The sequence below is a fragment of the Ischnura elegans genome, chromosome 6 (assembly GCF_921293095.1).
Source record: "Ischnura elegans chromosome 6, ioIscEleg1.1, whole genome shotgun sequence".
Lineage (NCBI taxonomy): Eukaryota > Metazoa > Arthropoda > Insecta > Odonata > Coenagrionidae > Ischnura > Ischnura elegans.
The window spans coordinates 30,250,505-30,269,550 of NC_060251.1; the positions used below are offsets into that span (position 1 = coordinate 30,250,505).

The 19,046-nt window shown below is 38.5% G+C and overlaps 2 non-coding genes across 2 annotated transcripts; both read left to right on the forward strand.

Annotated features, from left to right (window-relative positions):
- The first annotated feature begins 3,283 nt into the window (after positions 1-3,283).
- On the forward strand, positions 3,284-3,355 carry Trnac-gca. The gene has a single exon. It is a non-coding gene; the product is annotated as a tRNA-Cys (tRNA).
- Positions 3,356-13,727: 10,372 nt separating this feature from the next.
- On the forward strand, positions 13,728-13,800 carry Trnav-aac. The gene has a single exon. It is a non-coding gene; the product is annotated as a tRNA-Val (tRNA).
- The last annotated feature ends 5,246 nt before the right edge of the window (positions 13,801-19,046 follow it).

Genomic DNA, 19,046 nt, shown 5'->3' on the forward strand with positions numbered 1-19,046 from the left:
GGATATTAAAAGAAAGTAGTTTTCTCTGTTATTCAACGGAACTCTAACTTTGATCATGAAGAGAATGTATTTATGGCGATGGTTTTTGATTACAGAAGGCACATTAGAGAGCTAGGGCTAAAAAGAGTATTTAAGGCCAGACAGACATAACCAAAAGGCAAACCTATCGTAAACTCCATTACTCCTACCATGAACTTCGAAATAACTGACTATATAGAATTGATTGACTGGAATGTAGTCAAACTATCTACTCCACCTCTTCTTATGAGAATAATTTATAATGAATAAATAGCTTCCTTCATTGAATCTGGCGATAAACAAGATTGGGATATTATAACTTCCCATATCACACGCAAGCAATGGAGCCGTGTGTGAAATTGGTAACGGAGGCATCCCTTAAGCTTTGTGGCTATCGATCCAGAGATGGATTTATTAGGGCTAATTCAAATAAAGGTCCATTATGCCAGACCTTACCACTAAATCGCAGTACAAAGTAGTTTTCAAAAGTTAAAATTTAAAAGAAGGACAAAAAATTTAAATATTGTAAAAGCAGTGACCCTCATTGGTTGGATGGATGGAGGGTGTGGGTAGAACTCAAAGTGCAGCCACCTCTCCACGGTGAGTTCTGGGTTGTTTAAATATTATTAAATCATATATAAACAAAGGAAGAGCTGCATAATCAAACATGTATTTTAGACTAAAATATTACCTTAAGTTATTATGACACAACTCTGAAAAACCGGTTAAATTGCAAAATTTATACATTTTTAATGATCTTGTGTGATCGGTAGTAACAGTTGAAAGCCATAAATATGCATATATAAATAATAACCTATGCTATTTGTAATCATATATTGCTACAGCGTTAAAAGGTATTAATTTAATTTAATTTTTTTACAACGAAAAAAAAAACAATTTTTTTCATTTTTGTCATTTTTTCAGGTGCTTTGCGGGATCGGAAGATGACGTCCGATTTTAATAATTCTTTTTTTGTTTTTCTTGTACTAACGTATCGCAACTTTTCCGCACTATTACGACACGAAATTTGGAACTTGAGTTTTTTCGCACCACCCTATTACGCACACGATGTATCCATTTGATCTTCAACATTCTTCTATAACATCCCATTTCGAAAGCTTCCAACCTTTTTTAATCCACTGTCATCGTTCATGTTTCAGTACTATAGAGAAGCATGCTTGAAATGTAGGTCCGAACGAATTTCTTCCTTAATTCAATGCTTATATTCCCTGCTTTTCAGAGACTTCTCGTCTTGAGGGATGCCTTCTTGGCTTTGGCTATTCTACTGACCATGTATTTCCTTCATGCTCCGTCCATCGTTGGCCACTCAGCTAAACAAGTAGAATATCTCCTTCTCCACAAGTTTATGAAATCTTAGTATAATGTTGAGCTTAGTCTCATTTCTTTTTCTGCCCACCAATATCTTGGTTCTCTTCGCATTGATTATTCTCATTTTTGGCTCCTACCTTGCCATTGTCATTTTTCATATAATATGGATTTTACTATTAATATGATCGGGTTGGTGTACTGGATAAAGTGATGGCTTCACACTCGGCGGGCCCGGGTTCAAATCCTGGTGGTGTCTGAGAGACTGACTGATCCATGCTTGGATGCTGTGTGGAAGCCACTTCAAGCGTTACAATCCGTCCGTTGGATGGGACGTTAAGCCGTGGTCCCATTGGCGCCATTCGCTAAGAGAAGGCTGATTCCGACGCCAGGTTTTTCTTTGCCCCTCCCTCATGCCGCAAATACCATGCCATCAACCGACGAATTACATTGAGCTATTTCAATTTTACGCATAAGTGGACTCACGATTTTTTTCTATTCCACTTTACCTTGTGTATTTCATCGATTTTAAGTGTTTTTGACGTTTTTACTGTTTTTCAACGTTTTATAGTTCTTAAGACCTAACTACATCAGGTAAAAATTGCCAAACCAATATGAGCAATGATAGGCGTGATGTGAGAAAGCGATCGCTAAGAAAGATTTAATTTTGAATTGCAACGAACGGATAAAATAGAACAACCACTAGAAAAGACATCACTCGTGAAAATATTGGCATTAATCAAACATGCAACGGCTTGCAGGATGTATTTTTATTTTTCTTTTACTGCTAAGTCTTACCTTAGACTACTATCAGGGGCGATCTGGCTAGGTCGGCAACCGCCGAGGGCGCCGAGCGGGGCCACAGCCCACGCATCCATCGTAAAGCGTTTGGGAAAGGTGCAGAAAAAAGGCTCAGATTACTTGAACAAAAGTTTTTCTACTAATATGAAATTCTACGTTGTCATTAGCTGCTTGTTTACAACATACTCATTGATAAATGATTATAAAAAAAAATTAATTAAAGGGGCCGGAGTATAAAAGAAACATGATGCTTTTTTTAAATGGTAAATCGAGAAGATTCTTTCAGGTTTTTCTAGATTTCAGTGCAGTTTCTCTTGTCAAATTCATTGAATAATTAATCAAACCATAATACATCACCTAATTTTACAAGTTGTGAAATTCTCACTTTTAAAGGTAATTTTTCCTACGAAAATGCTATTTTTTTTAGAAATAACTTTTATCTAGATTTTTAAGTGCCAGAATAGCGTCAAAATCCATTTCCAGGAATGCATATTCCTAAACTTTTTCGAGGGAGGACCCCCAAATCCTCATAGTAGGCATAGCGATCTATGATTATGGGCTCCAGCCGAAGGTCCCCAATCAATCCAGACCGCTTCTGACTATTATTACCCGTTTGCCAATAGCATTTCGCTGAGCACTATGTGAGGACCGAGGCATCGCTTCATTGGGAGAAATGAGGAAATGAGATATTTCAATTTTGGAAAAGCAAGTGACGAATCGAATTGAACTTCCTCTATAATAAGTATCACTTGATTTTTGCGTTGGGAATTTTATCGACTTCATACTGTTTTGAGTCTTTAAACGCTTTATAATCCTAGTGACCTTATCTGCAATTTTTTCCCCTTTATTCAGAAATGCACGCTAACCTTACCACCTCAGGTAAAAACAGTGAAGCAATTGTGAAATACCAAAAATTCGCAAATATCAATTAGTCATATCCTTAACTGAGCAACATCACGTCGTCTATAAATTTTTCTTCGTCTTTAAATGTCACAATAACCAAGATAAGGAGTAAAATTGCGTGAGGGATAGTTCTAATCAAAATATTCCCGAAGGGTTGACTGGTGGCGTTGTAATGAATTTCAGCGCAATATCAAGATGTCAATTGGCCTACATTCTACTTCTTTTAGAAACATGTGGGGGTATAGCTCAGTGGCAGAGCATTCGACTGCAGATCGAGAGGTCCCCGGTTCAAATCCGGGTGCCCCCTGTTTTTTTTTTGCGGCCTCGGTGGCGGCGGGGGAAAATCCTTACCTGCCACTCAAGAGGTCGCGGGTTCTGGTCCTGCCTGGGTACTTTGCCCCTATCCAGGGCATGGATGTTCGAGTACCTTTGTTTGTTAAGGTATAAACTCCGATTTTAAAGACTAGTTCAAAATAAAGGTGCTGTTTTCGGTGGTGCAGGAATAAATAAAAAAATTCCACAAAAATAATCGCATTCCAAACTACTTCGGGTCGAAATTTAACTAAAACTCTGGGACGAAACGAAACGCAGATAATGTTCCGAACCGGAGGGACCACGCGCTTCACCTTCGAACGGTTTAGTTTCGACCCACAACCGATAACTAAGCATGATTGAATGAAGTAGAGATTCGGCCTACCGCCATTAGATGCATGTAATACTCATATTTTTACCACTAACAGAAGAATGGTGAACGCAAACTGGCCATTCGATTTTTACGCTCAATGTTTCAACCTCTCTACACGTATGTCAAACGTAATGGGTCGATCCATTATAAAAACACAAATGGTAATGTCCACACTATTTAATTTAATACCTAACGACCGACCATGGTTTCGACACTTAGTGTCATTTTCAAGGATTTTAAGGATAATAATCACACTTACAGATACATGGTACCTTGAAAAAATACATAAAGTGTCGAAATCATGGTCGGTCGTTAAGTGTTAAATTAAATAGTGTGGACATTACCATTAGTGTTTTTATCAGGGATATAGAAATATTCCACAAAATCAAGCCTGAAACGATTTTATACGTAATGGGTCGAAACTATTCCCTATTATCCACATCCACTCAAATTCTGGGATCGAAACTGAACTATTAGCAGCGGAGTTTCGATTAATTTAGTTTCGTTCCCGGAAGTAAAGTTTCGTCCTGGGTCGAAACTGAACTTCTTGGTGATTTTAATTTCGTGCGGAAACAAAACTAAACCTAGGCCTCGTATTTTCGTTTCTCTTCCGGTTCGAAACATAACATTTTCGAATAGTTTCACTTGCCATCCCTGGTAGAAAGTGCGTCAATGTGCGAGACAGTTAAATGAAGTTAAGACATAGAGTGATAACAAACCAAAAACGTCTAGGCGATTTTCCAGTGGTCAAAACGGAATTCTAAAGAAGCCTTCGCCACGGCCATGGAAAGATGACGTCGACATTGTGGAAAATGCTTACGTCTGCCGGGAGATTACGTCGAGAATTAACACCAGTTTCATAGTTTTCGGGTGAGTAGCCGCTTAGAAAAAAATCGGACGCCTTAGAACTTGAATGCACCTCGTATTGGCTTTTAAAGTTTTGGTGAATGTTGTCTCAGTTTCCGTGGAACACTCTTAATAAAAATTTCGCCTGAATGTCTCTTGAACGATATTTCTGCATGGGGGCGAGTTTTCCAGTTCAGAGATTTGGGTTGTGCCCGCGGGTAGCATTTTCGTTTCGTTTCACTTGCCATCCCTGCTTCGTGCGACAGTTTCGCCGGAGTTACAGCAGGCGTCTTCGGGTTCGAAGTTGTAACAATTAATTTCGAGTTTTATGTGAGTTGAATGTTGATGTGACAACTGGTGGGAGAGGAACAATGAGGCAAGTGATGGTGGACGGAGATTGTTGTGAACGGCAAAGTGAGAGTATGGTTGTAAAAGTTGTGGCATGCGGGTGTGTATTTTCTCCCGAGTTTTTCGCTGAGAGGTATGTTACCTTTAACTGATAAAAAATATTTATAAAATTTATTAACCATATTTGTGAAGTTTGCGAGGAAAAAAACGTTACAGAGTTACAAAACCTATCTGCTCTTTACAGTTGTTTTTTTTATTGCTTCAAACCTGAAGACGCCTGCTTCAACGCCGGCGAAACTGACGTAGGAAGATGAATAAACGCGGAAGCTAAGCTGTGCCTACTTTACCATTCCCCGGAAACCTCCATCAACAGATACTTCTTCAGTTATGAAAATTACGTATTTGAAATGGAAGATTAAATATCAGATGTACATATGCGTAAGAAAATTAGGGAAATATTCATATTTTATCGTGCATGTTATCGGATATCAACCTTTGCATGAAACAGTAATGTGATTTTCCGTCATTTTTCATTTTCCGTCAAATTCTTTGTCTTCCCTCACTTTGAGTGACGCAAGAGTGGTGAGTGGTAAATGTATTTTTTGCCAAACCTTTAGCATTGCCGTCAAACATTACCAACGTCAAACCATCGCAATTCGCTGAGTACTGGAAACTGTTTCAGTGTGAGTAGTGAGATAACGAAGGGAAAGGCCGGATCCGAGGCTGGGCCGGTGACTGCCCCCGTTTGCCTCCGAGACAAGCCGTGACCGTCCGCGATGCTCCGATGCCCAGGGGACCATGACGAGGCGGTTTTGGCCTCCTCCGCCACAGGTGCGAAAAAAATACCACTGTTTCGGTTTTTCTATCGTTCTCAGCACGCACTGATGGCGATCTCACGACTGTGACGCTCGGGTTGTGTTTGGAGAAGAATAAATGCGAGTAGATATGTATTAGGCTCTGGGAATCACCCTTGGAGCGGTAAAAAATCAATAGGGTGGTTTCCTATTATTTTTTATTGACTAAATAGAAAGATTATTACTCCTTAGAGTACGAATTTTACACTTTTAGATTTTTAAATGACGATATCTATTTTTCGCGATTGAACGAAAAGTGAAAATTTTCATGCGCGCGAAAACGCGACGGGTAAGTATGAATGATGGGAAAAAGGCGTGTGACGTATTTCTGGTTCCCGCGTACGGCGTGTGAGGTGAGCGTGTGAGGTGACCCTGCTAGCAGGTAGCGCTTGGCTTAAATAAAGATTATTATTCTCCTATCAGACGAAGGAAACTTTCCGAGCTTAGGTATTTTTAATGTGTGATTATTAAGAGATGTTTCCCTGAGCTATGTGCCTCATGCATGCATTAGTAATCTCAGACAATGTAAAACTCCTATCTACTCGTATAGAAACTAGGTCCCTGTGACGTCACGTGGAGTAGAAACGTATGGGCGCCAATCTGGCCTTTTTCAAACGAGGTTAAAATTCACCCTTGCCATTCGTCTAAACTTTTCTAAACATTTCAAAAACCAAATAATTTGTATATTATGAATACACTAATGGTGGGTAAGGAATCGCAATCAATGCATTTCGTTTTCTTTGATGAAGGAAACTATCCTATTACAAAGAGCAGTTAGGTTCAGCGAATAGAACAATATGTAGTTATATGAAAACAAAAACATAAATTAAGCATTTATGATAGGAACAGAATCTTAGCCGGAGCGTAGATCAAAGCGTAGGCTAAATTTACTAAGTAATATAAATGATGATTTCAGGCTTAATTGTGTACAATCTTTCCATCGTGGAAAACGAAAGAAATAACTTTGTTAGGTTCACCAATATATTTGTACTATGAAACACTAATATATTTGAAAAAGCACCGTGCTTTTTCATGTATATTAGTGCTTTTCAATGATATTAGTGTTTCATAGTGCAAATATATTAGTGAACTTAACAGTGTTTATTTTTTTCATTTTACTTACAAGTGTTAGTAAAGTCGGAGAAGAGTTTTTCTCAGACGACGTGAAAAATAACCTTTATTTACCGTCGTACTACAGTAGACTTGATCACGACAAGAAATTAAAGGAAATAGACTGCTAAACAGAGCGATTTCAAATGTAAACCCTTTCCTCGTTATGTCAGCGATAGCAACGGTATCTCGATGAATAAAATTAATGGCGTCACTCACTTTGACGACTCATTGCATGTTTTTATTTTTCCATTGTTCTAATATGGCATGGATTTGCAGTATGAATTACCAACCGTGGGCAAGTTTTGCCTATGCATGTATTTTATGCTCTTATGTGAAGTAATAGGGTTAGTTTCTTTCATCAATGAAAACGAAAGAAATTGATTGCGATTCGTTACCCATTATTAGTGTATTCATAATATACAAGTTATTTGGTTTTACAAATCCCAGTTTGGCAATGGCAATGGTCAATTTTAACCGCATTTGAAAAAGGCCAGATTGGCGCCCATGCGATGCTACTCCACGTGACGTCACAGGGACCTAGTTTCTACACGAGTGGATAGAAGTTTTACATGGTCTGATATTACCAATGCATGCATGAGGCACAGAGCTCAGGGAAACATGTCTTAATAATCACCTATTAAATCTGCCTATGGTCGGAAAGTTTCCTTCGTTTGATAAGGTATTTATAATCCTTATTTAAGCCAAGCGCTACCCGCTAGTAGGGTACTCTGCTACCTACTAGCAGCCTTCATCGCAGCGAAGCACATACCCTCGCCCCAAGGTCACCTCACACGGCGACAGCGGGAACCAGAATGACGTCACGCGGGGTTTTCCCAGCATTCATACTTAGCTGTGGCGTTTTCGCGCGCTTAAAATTTTTCACTTTTCATTTGATGGCGAAAAATAGATATCGTCATTTAAAAATCTAAAAGCGTGAAATGCGTACTCCAGGAGTAATAATCTTTCGATTAAGGCAATAAAAAAATAATAGGAAACCACCCTATTATGTGACCGTGTGGGAATCCTCTTGCATGCTGGTGATTGGTCACCCCCCCACCAAATACCCTTAATGTGACTCGCGGGTATTATGTAGATGTTCATTAAAAAAATGGAATAACAAGGGAATGAGGGCTAAACATTTTTCACTTTGTGGGTTGTGAGTGTAAGACGGTAAGTTTCACTTTGCTCTGCTTGGAATGGAGTCATGTGTAATTGATTTTTAAATGCATGAATGGATTCCTTCCGTTTTTATACTTTTCACAATCAACTATTTCAACCCGAAGGTTGGCTTGGTTAGTTGATGGTAAATATTACCCCAAATATAACCACGGGCGTGTGAATTTCGCACATTAAGGGTAGAGGTTGGGAGGAGGGTTCCTTTCCCTGGGCCACCTTGCACTTCGAGGATTTTTTTTGAGGGCGTCCGATGGCTTCACCCGGTACCCCAGAGGGACAGACTTCGGATGGACATCTGGTGTGAAAGGGGCTCAGATATTTGGGTCAAAAGCTCCAAGCAACATGTGACTTTGTACGTACAGTCCAGTCGGCGAGAGTTGTCCAATGACAGTTCACATGAGGGGCGGAGAACCCAGTGCCAGCACGGTTTGCAAACAATCGCTGTCCCCCGAACGCACCTCACACCTTCGTCTAGTCACACAACGTTGTCACATGCAAGCCGGAGCCGGAGCCACCAAAACAAGCCCTTTTGTTTACATGTGACGTGGGCGCATCCCTTTCTCACCTGGCAACCTTGCCCCCTACCCCGAACTAGACCCTTCCAACTGTCATCGGACAACTCTCAGCGGCTGGACTGTAGTCACGCACACGGGTGCAAAATATACACCAAATATGAAGTTCACCATGAAAAAATATTTTAATTAGCTTATTTGACCTGACTGGCAATCGGTATATCCGGGCTCGAGTCCCGGGTGAGCCAAATACTTTTCACGACGAACTTCATCCTTGGCGTATATTTAGGTCAAAACCTATGCCTAAGTCTTCTAATTCTTCGAAGAAAATGGAAAATAGATCAAGAAAATTTATCTTCATTGGATGTGCCCGAAATGCATACAGATGGAGCGATCCTACGAAACAGATTCAGAGAGGACATGTTCACAGAATACATCAGTGGTGCCGACTCCATGGGGCTTGAGGGGGCCCGAGCCCCCTCAAAAATTCGTCATGGATGTGAGGAAAAAATGTGTCAGGCTTGTCGATTTTCCCCGGAATGTCCAGATATCGAGATTCGAGTTATCAGGGTTCTAATGTTGATCATATGACTCTTCTAAATGATTAAAAAACTTAAAACTCACTACTTATAAAATTTCCCGGGGCAAGATCCCCAGCCGCCCCAATATTTTTTGTAAGTCGGCATCCCTGGATGACATGAAAGGTATCCTTCACTCACCGTAATATTAGTGTGGAAGAGATCACCAAAGGAAGTGAAAAGAATTAGACTGTACAACGGAGAGATTTTATATGCCGCTCTTTTCTAAGACTGTCAGCGATAGTATCAGATGTTCCATTCGCTGCACTCGCGAGGTTGACGAAATGAATGCTTTTTTAAAATATCCATTTCATACTTTTGGTTTGTTGGACCTCGTTTACTTTTTTGGCATGTAATGTTTTAGTTTTCTGTAACTGCAGGGCTTATTTGTCCATTTAATAAAGATATATTTTTTGCATTGTTGGTGTCAACTTGCATGGAGCGACGCATGATCTGTGTGAACCCACACCACCTGCTGGCATGAGCATATGTTATGGCCTTTTTTTCGATGGCTACGAAGACGTAGAGTACTGCATGTTGTTGTATATTCACTCCCTGCCAAACACCCATCAGGTGACTCGCAGGGTAATATATAGTTGTAAATCCAGAATAAAGGTAATTTTTCGTCGCAAGGGATGCGGTTTTTTTATCTTCATCTATAAATGAAAGGGAATGACAAATGTTTTCCAGATAAAACAGCCCTGTGCGTATTCTGCAATAGAAGAGGCCCCAATAACTTCCAAAAATACCTGCAAATGTTCTCAAAACCTTTAAATTAAAACGACGCATTGCCGTTGAAAACTTTAGCCTGGGCGGTCGCTACGCTGCCTGTATGTAACTACTGAAGGAATTCTTCATATCTATCACAATATGAATCGTAGTTAGTATGCTGAGGTTAAATTTTGGCTCCCACATGAGATCAGGAGGAGATTCAAGTCACGAGGAATTTTTCCTAATCGCTGACATTACATCTTAATGTTAACTTCTATCGTCTCCAAGGGGCTGTGCGAGGTATATATTTCTACTAAAACAATTTAAAATGTTCGAATGGTAATATAGGTATGAATATAATTAAAAAAGAGTTTCCGCATTTGTAACAATCGTTTTCTACAAAATAACGGCTTTTGTGTATATATAATGCGTAAGTAAATACTTATATTTTTTCATCAGTAGTCGTGGTTAGTATTGGGGAAAAAAGCTGTTGTGCTGAAGCATATGAAGGAGCGCAGATACCCACGTATAATTGGCGATTCAACTCATTATGAGCTGACACATTGCCTTGGAAAATTTAACTGTATAATCTACAAACAGAAGAATTACTCACAGTTGAGATATAAGGATACAAGTTAGGGAGCAATTTATCAGATGCTTCATATAAAGCATCCTTCTGCATTGGAGCGAGGCCTGGACGTTGACAGCAATAGAGAAGTTACGGCCAAATTCATAGAAAAATTTAAATCCAAGAGAATGATGATGATGATAATAATAATATTTTAAATAATAATTATATATTTATTTATACATGCAATTTCACAAAAATTTCAATTACAGAACTGATTGTAAACGTATTGTAATCGAATTCATAGAATTTGATAAAAAATATATAAAAAAACAATATGAACATAATATTGTAACATAGCAAATGCAAAATAACTGAACAATTACATAAAACGTAAGTCAAATCAATTTTATCACATTTCTTATAGTAATAAATAGATCATCATGGTCCTGATAAGCCATTTAAGCCTCGTCAGCAGGTGCCGTATTAAACTAATTTAGTGAACAGAAAAATTCAAATAATGAAATATATGCCAGGGATTTTACATTGCCATTTAATTATATTTTTCATAAAACCACTGTTTTAGTTGTAGCTTTAGCACTAATAATAATTTTTCTGCTGATTCTATGGATTGAGGAAGGCGGTTTAACAATGTTAACAATAATAATCATAATAATAATTTAATCAATTCATTCAAAACACAGAATGAAATGTACATTGAAATGCTAAAGGTGAATACATCAACTTTCATTCAAAAATAAATTCAAATTACATAAATAATAATAATAAAGATTTTATTGCCATTGAGCCTTAACAACAATAGGCAATGTATAGCTTAAATCCAGTGTTTATAGTATTTAAAAAGATTATACAAGGTATAATTGTAATATATCAGTATTAATGAGAATAGTGGCCATATTCAAGTTGAATGAAAAAGAAGAAAAAAGTTGGGAACATGAAATGGAATGAAGTTAACATCTCGTATTCGAAAGCGGAAATGGCCTCCGGAAGTGTAAAGGAATTCCTCAGTCAATAACATCTTGGAAAAGATGGATTCCCACGGAAACGGAAGATATCCGAGAGCGTAGAGGGAAATAGTTGGAACTAATCAATTGGGGAGCTTAATTCCATGGTTCCCTTGCGGTGAAAAAATATAAGGATGATGGGATGCGCTGATTATAGTATATTATTGGGAAGAATAGTCCGAGAATAATGCATTGAGGCGATAAATGACTTCGACCACAAAGAATGGAAATCAACCACAGGCACATGTTGCCTCAGGTAACATACATCAGTCTATTCATTGAATTTTTTTTCTTCCGGTTGTATTTAACTTTTGAGGAAGTGAAAACGGTTACCAGTGAATTTTTCTCTTTTTCACATATTTAACTATTAAGGGGAAAAAATCGATTTCAATTCAATCCGTATGTAAGATAGCGATTTGTATAATTCCGCGTGGGAATAAGGGTATTGGAAATTTAATTATGTGGAATAATTGAAGAAATAAGTGACGGTAAAATGAAGAAGAAGAAGATCTTAGCTCTTTCACTTGGCTCGTACGTTTCCTTTTTCTTACGATTAGGTACGTTTGGTTCCAACGACGACGGAAGCTGTCAGAGATAGAGTGAGGCTGTAAGAGCCATGCAAAAAATTTGAGGTGAATTGTGCGTCTGAAATGATGATTCTGTGAAAATGGCTGCCAGTATCACCAGATGCTACAAATGGAGCATGTTTCTATGTGGGAACGAGGCTTGGACGTTGACAGGTGCAGAGAAGTCAGAAGTGGAAGTAGGTATTCGAAATGTTGTGCTACCGAAGAATGATGAAGATAAAATAGATATATTGTGAAAGTAATGAGGAAGTGATATGAAGAGTGGGAGAGAAGAGAAGTCTTCTAAATACCTCAAGGATAAGAGGGAACGAATTAAATGGCCATATAATGAGACAGGATGGCCTGATGAAAAAAAATCATAGAAGGACAGGAGGAAGGTAAAAGAAAGGGCAATGGACGCCCTCGAATGAGTTACATACGACCGGTTATAAGTAAACGAATAAATAAGGTATAAATGTATCCGCTATGGAAAAAAGTGTAAAATTGGTGGTGATGCTTGGATGGGAAAGAATAGTTTGTTCGTAGTTACCGAATCCGCTTTACACACGGAAGGTCCTAGCTTCGAAACCTGTCGGAAATTTTCCCCTCATTCTTTCGTGATATAGTGGGTTCTAACACTGGCGCAGCGAGGGGGGGGTTTGGGGGATAACCCCCCCCCCCAGAGCGTAAAAATGTTTTAAAACTTTAATCCATTTTACTTAATTGGATTGATATTACTGATAGAATAGTGTAAGGATTAATAAAATATCCCTCAGAAAGCCGTAAAACTCACCATTTTGAACAATTTATCTTAAAATTCCGCAATTAACTAATCTCGCACCTACCGCTTATCCTGGTGGGTATTCCATACCCCCAACACCCGGTTTAGTTGCACCTTAACCCCCCCAGCCTTAATTCCTAGCTGCGCCCCTGGGTTCTACAAAGTTAATTCGAGTGTTTCTCAGAACTAAAACGAAGGAAAAATGCATTTCAGCGTTTGCTGTATTGTTCTGTCATTTAAATTAATAGAGAAAGAAGTATCTCTCACTCAATGATTATACACGAATATTGAATTTAAGTGTAATTGCACTTTTCCACAGCTTTTTCTATGTGCACTATGCGTTTAGGCTCATAGAATTGGTACACGACCCACAAATACATACAAAAGTACATACGTACATATCTGTGACAAGACCGCCCTCGCCATCATCATCGCCATCGCGCCAATATTCCCATAGATACCACTGGCAAGGACATAGTCCCTCAGTATAATAGTGAAAGTCGTTTACTATCAATATAACGGTACCTTGTTACCTTCTTTTTTTACATTCGTGCACTTTCATATTAAAGGTACTCGTGAGTCGTAACTGCAACTTGTGCATTTTTTCATATTTTTAAATTCTTGAAATGATAACCACCTAAACCTCATAGTATTACAATGATATCGACGAAAAGAATAAATTCTTTGAGAACGCACATGATCTGATATCTCTTAACCCACAATAACGGTCTTAGGCCAATCTTTACGTATCTCTCCAAACTCATGTATCCAATTCTCTTTGGCTGCTACGAACCAAGGGAAACCAGTTCATCGACCGACTGGCTCATTGCCTAATTCTTGCCGTGTGACCACGCCTCCTCTCTCCGATGCCCCACTTATGTATAAGTGCTGAACAAATTCATTGTTTTCATAATGTGTTTCCGTGGTGTAGTGGTTATCACATCCGCCTAACACGCGGAAGGTCCCAGGTTCGATCCCTGGCGGAAACAAATTTTTTTTCTCGCTTCGCTGTTTACGCTGGCTTTCTTTTTGTGTCACGCGCTTCGCCTTACCGTTGGAACATTTACGTGAAATGGACGATTTTGACCAAATAACCCTGTCTGAGCCAATTGTCACATTCCGGTAAAAAGGATACGCGAAATCTATCGTAATTATTACTTTTAATGATATCTCTTATTACAATTAGCAAATTAAGGCCCATATACCATCATTAGTAGTTTAAGCTTTTATCGTCCATCCTTCATATGGTTAATTTTGGAATTTGGCCATGCTACACTATTACTATTATTGTCGTGAGTGAGAGTGGTTGGCTAGTGGGTAGAGTACTTGGCTGCTGATCGAGGAGTCCTGGGTTCAAATCGGGCATCCGTCAACAGAATTCGCTAAGCGCGAGGCGCCCCAGAGAGAGGAACTGCCCAATGGCTTAGTATGGGGTGGGCTATACCCTCACCTAACCCAATTAACTCTTGGTTTGAACCAATTAGTTAGCGAAAGTGTCATCCTAATGCTTAGTGTTATCAATATCGAAAACATTGGCAAAAAACGGAATATTTGTCCTATAATGTCGGTACACATAGAGTATGTTTCTCTACTGAAGCGAGGCTTTGACGTTGAAAGGTGCCGGGAAGTGTGTTTGGAAGCATTCGAAATATGGTGCTACTGAAGAATGATGAAGATAGAGTAAGTAATGAGTAAGTGCTAAATAGAGTGAGAGAAAAAAATTCTTAAAGAGAAGACCTTAGAAGAAGAAAAGGAGAAGAAAATCTTAATGAGAAGACAGCACACCTTAGTTGGCCACGTTATGAGCCACGATGGCTTGATGAAAAAATCGTGGAAGGTAAAAGGGAAGAAGGGCGAAGTATGGCTCCGAATGAGTTACTTAGGGCAGGTTATTAAGGATGTAAAAGAGAAGAAATATGTACGTCACTGTGAAAAGGATAGCGGACAGAAGAGCGAAATGGTGAGCTTAATCACATCAATATTAGGATTGTTGAATTATAATGATGATGATGAATGTTTTCAGGTTTTGAATTACGAGAGTATTTATTTACCCTTCTCTATAAGCCAAATACATTAAACTCCTATGTATTCTCAACTTACTAGAACAAGAAGAAACGAACAATTTTAATACCAACAAGTAAGACCGTTTTTTTTTAATTTCTCGCAGGATAAGTATTGCTCGGAAGTTTTATTCCACGCTTTTTACCATTTTTAATGAGAAGTTTCTAGTTTTATCTTCCATCTGAGGTTGTAACATAGCATTAAAACTGTAAACAACTTATGAGAAACGAGTGATTTGGCTAATTTTTCAACGTAATTATGTGTATAGGGGCAATATCCCACGCCACACCAATCTACATAATACCCTGCGGCCAAAACAAGGGGGTTTGGTTGAGGTATTCACCGACATGCAACTTGAGATACGCTACGTCTCGGGAGTAATCGTAAAAAAAGGCCATAACACATGGAAATGCCAGCATGTGGTATGGACTATCGCCTACCAGACTATTACTCCATACAAATTGACACTAACCTCGCAAAAAATACAAAATTATTTAGTTGATGTATGAAATTCTATGCAGCGGAATAAATTAGTTGGATGGCGAAAAGGGTAAAATGGACCAGCAAACGCAAAACAGAAAATGGAAAAAAGAAAAAAAAATACATGCACTTTATCGACGTAGCGAGTGCAGTGATTAATTGCATTGATGGCACATCTCTTACTATCCCTTAAAGTACTAAGAAAGAACTCCTTCTTTAATCTCTCCGCTCTGCAATCTATTTCTTTTATGTTCCTCTCGTGAACTCTTCTGCCGTAATACGACGGTAAGTGAATTACACTTTGAAAATGACACTTAACACTTTGAAAATGACAAATGACTTGAGTGTTTTGAATTTTTATAAGTTCCATGGCCGGTCGTTGAGTGTTAAATTAAATAGTGTGGAAATTACCTTTTGTGTTTTTATCATGGATACACTTTTCATGTCATCTGCGAACGAAATATGCTCAGTAGGTTAAGTCTTTACTTCGTTCTTCTAATAAGTAACGACTACCAGCCTAACTCATCGAGTAATGCGTTCATGCTGCTATGTTTATCGTATCAAACCATTGCAAAATCTAGCTATCCTGCGTTGTACTCCATTTATTTTTGCCATCAGTACTATCTGGTAAAAGTCCTACCGGCTAGCCGCGTATTACAAATAAGGCACAACTAAAGACTTCTAACCAAAGCTTCTTTCTTTGAACTTCTTCTCCATTTCCCAGGAAATCTCTTTGCAAATAAATACCAACGTCAGTGCCATTAAGAACGCAAAAATGAATTAAAGATGAATTTATTGCTCACGAGGTATTATTTGCAGAATTAAAAATAAATTTGATGAAGTACAAAACCAGTCAGCGCAAAATTGACTTGATCTGGTTTGCAAGGAAACATGTAGATGTAAGCCATTTCTTCTGATGTCCTTTTGTAAAAGAATTTTACATATATCTAGTTTTTCAAATTTTGCAAAAATATTTTTCACTCTTACGATTCGTTTAATTTTAATGAGGAAGTAGATAATTATTCGATTATACGAGTATTAGATTTATTTCCTGTCACCATTGCTATTGTTAAAGATAGCATTTAAAGTCGACCATTCAGTCGGGTGGTAGAATCATAGTTTTAGACTAGTTAAAGCCACTCATTTACCCTAGCTAACCACCATGATTAAACACCGCAATATGCTTGTATTTCAGAATATTTGATCACAGTGGACTTCCCATAGGCGTTTTTCTGTTGCTATCCCCTTAAATGTATATGGCATTTCATGTACTTCGTGGGAGGGATGGTGTAATATCTAATTAATCAATCGGATAGGCGGTTGCATGCCAGCGACAATGTGACTTACATGTGTGCATTTTCCCCGAAACACCGACTCGATTATATTTGACCATCACGATCGTCGTGGAGAAAGTGAAGGTTAAGGTAGGTACAGGACGAACAGCGGGAAATGGTGACAAAAGCATCAGAGCTTTCTTCGGTGCATGCAAGAGCCACTAATGAGCATCGCAAACTCAGGAGTTCACGATCACGAAAAGGAGAGAGAAGAGATAGCGGGAGGGAGCAGATAAGCGGGACAGGATGTTTAGGCGCTCATTTTCAACCTAGAAGCCTTCCAGAAGACACACCTTGGCTGATGGTGCATTGAGGATACCAATCTACTATACGCTCCTGGGAAATTCGGTCATGGTGAGTTTTGTGCCCCCCCATCTTTTATATTAATTCTACTGTATAGATACCTTTTTCTCAACTTGTACGCAACCAAACTCTACAAATGAGGTACCAAAATGCACAGAATTTATCAGAGAACATGCGACGGCATATCTTACTTCCTAAATATTGCTATTGTTTCCTAAAATTGGTTTTTAAATAGTTAAAAAAAAAACAAAAACCGGTAAATATTCCTGACGTTAACAGCGCACTAAGTGATACATTTGTTCATTTGCAACAATATCTCGCATTCTTTAAATAACTTTTATCAAAATGCGGCTGATTCCACATTCAAGTCTCCTGTTGATACGTAAGTATGAGTCATCATGTGCGTTTAACAGAGGATAGTGTAATTACTTCCAATGTTGTGTTTCAAGAGGTCCTCTGACCTCAATTTGTACATGAACATTCCAATTAAATTTGTACATAAGTCCCTGCCTTTTTTTCTGCCTTTTTTTCTGCCTTTTTTTAAATTAGAAACGCGCCTATCCCTCTGTGGACCTGCATTGAAAAGAACGGGGGAAGCCCACTGGGAGCGGGCGCAGCACGCTCGTTTTCAATTAATTTGTGCATACAAGTGTGTAAATCATAAAAGATATTACGTATAACAACGAAATAGAGTTCTAAACACTATTAATTGTCACTATCTGATGTGTATTTCGTGATACTTACATTATTAGAGTATTCTAACGATTAAAGCTGGTTTGCATGGAGTATTTACGAAGTATTCTGTCAGTATCCCCTTCCATTATGGGCTAGCAGTAGCTAATTCGCAGACAGGCCGACTCCCTTTCATTCCATCCAAAAACCCAACCGTATTCCTCTTCCTCGCTTACCGAACATTTTTCCTTTTAAAACCGTACTCAGCATCCCCTCGTTCTTCCTCTTCTTCCACTTCCCCTTATTCATTCTTCTCCACACCCACATCATTAAGGCCTCCAGTCTTTTCTCGTTAATATATCTAAATGTCCGTTTTTCCGAACAATAAAATGCTACACTCCAGATTAGACTCTTCACCAGTCTTTTCTTTAAACTCTAACATGACGATCCTCTCATTAGCTCTTTTGTGTTCATGAACCTCTCCAAGGCGGATCCAGGGTTTCTTTCTTAGGGGGAGGACAGGGTCTAACAGGCAAACGGTCTTCTCATATTTGGGATTAAACTCTACATGCAACAATTAATCTACGTAATATGCTCCTAAATTTGACATAAAATTCAATAAAATGTGTATTAAAAATCTCGTCTATCTTTTGAGCGTCTGAAGGGGGGCACGTGCCCCCATCACCCCACTAAATTCGCCGATGAACCCCTCCATTGCGAACCAAATTTTCTTTCCTGAAGTCTATACTATTCTATTCGTTTTCCTCTAATGTGCTGTCCAAATAGTTGGATGGCTCTCCCTGCTCAAGTTTTCGCCCACCTACTTTTACCTTGTGTATTTAATTCCTAGCTCGCGATGCTTTAGAAAACAGCATAAGCTTTTCCTTAACGTGATTAATCTTCATACCATATTCTCGCAACCTTTTCGCAACGCTCAGTGTAAGGCTTTTATTTCTCCTTTTTAAAATCCGCCATATTAAATGATAAATGCTTAAATGACCATTTTATTGGATGACCATGATTTCTTTCCGTATTCGACCGTAATATGTTTTCAACTATAAATATATCCACTGGATATATTACTGTACAGTGGCGCACGAAATCAACAATCAGTTTATTTTATGAAAGGTTGGAAATATCATCTCGAATTTTAGTTATTTGCACTAATAATGGAATCATTTGGTCACCAGCATATTTTGTTGTACTTGAGCAAGAGTAGAAGCGTCGGATTTCTTCACAAAAAATGAAAAGGCTGTAGTTTTACAGGAAGATCTATTTGTGGTTTTACCTTGCGTTGTGTATAGAAAATTTGTGTTTAAGACTCTCTGGATTGAAAATTAAAGCTAATAAAATTCTTTGTTTTTAATTTTAAGTTAATTTCTTAG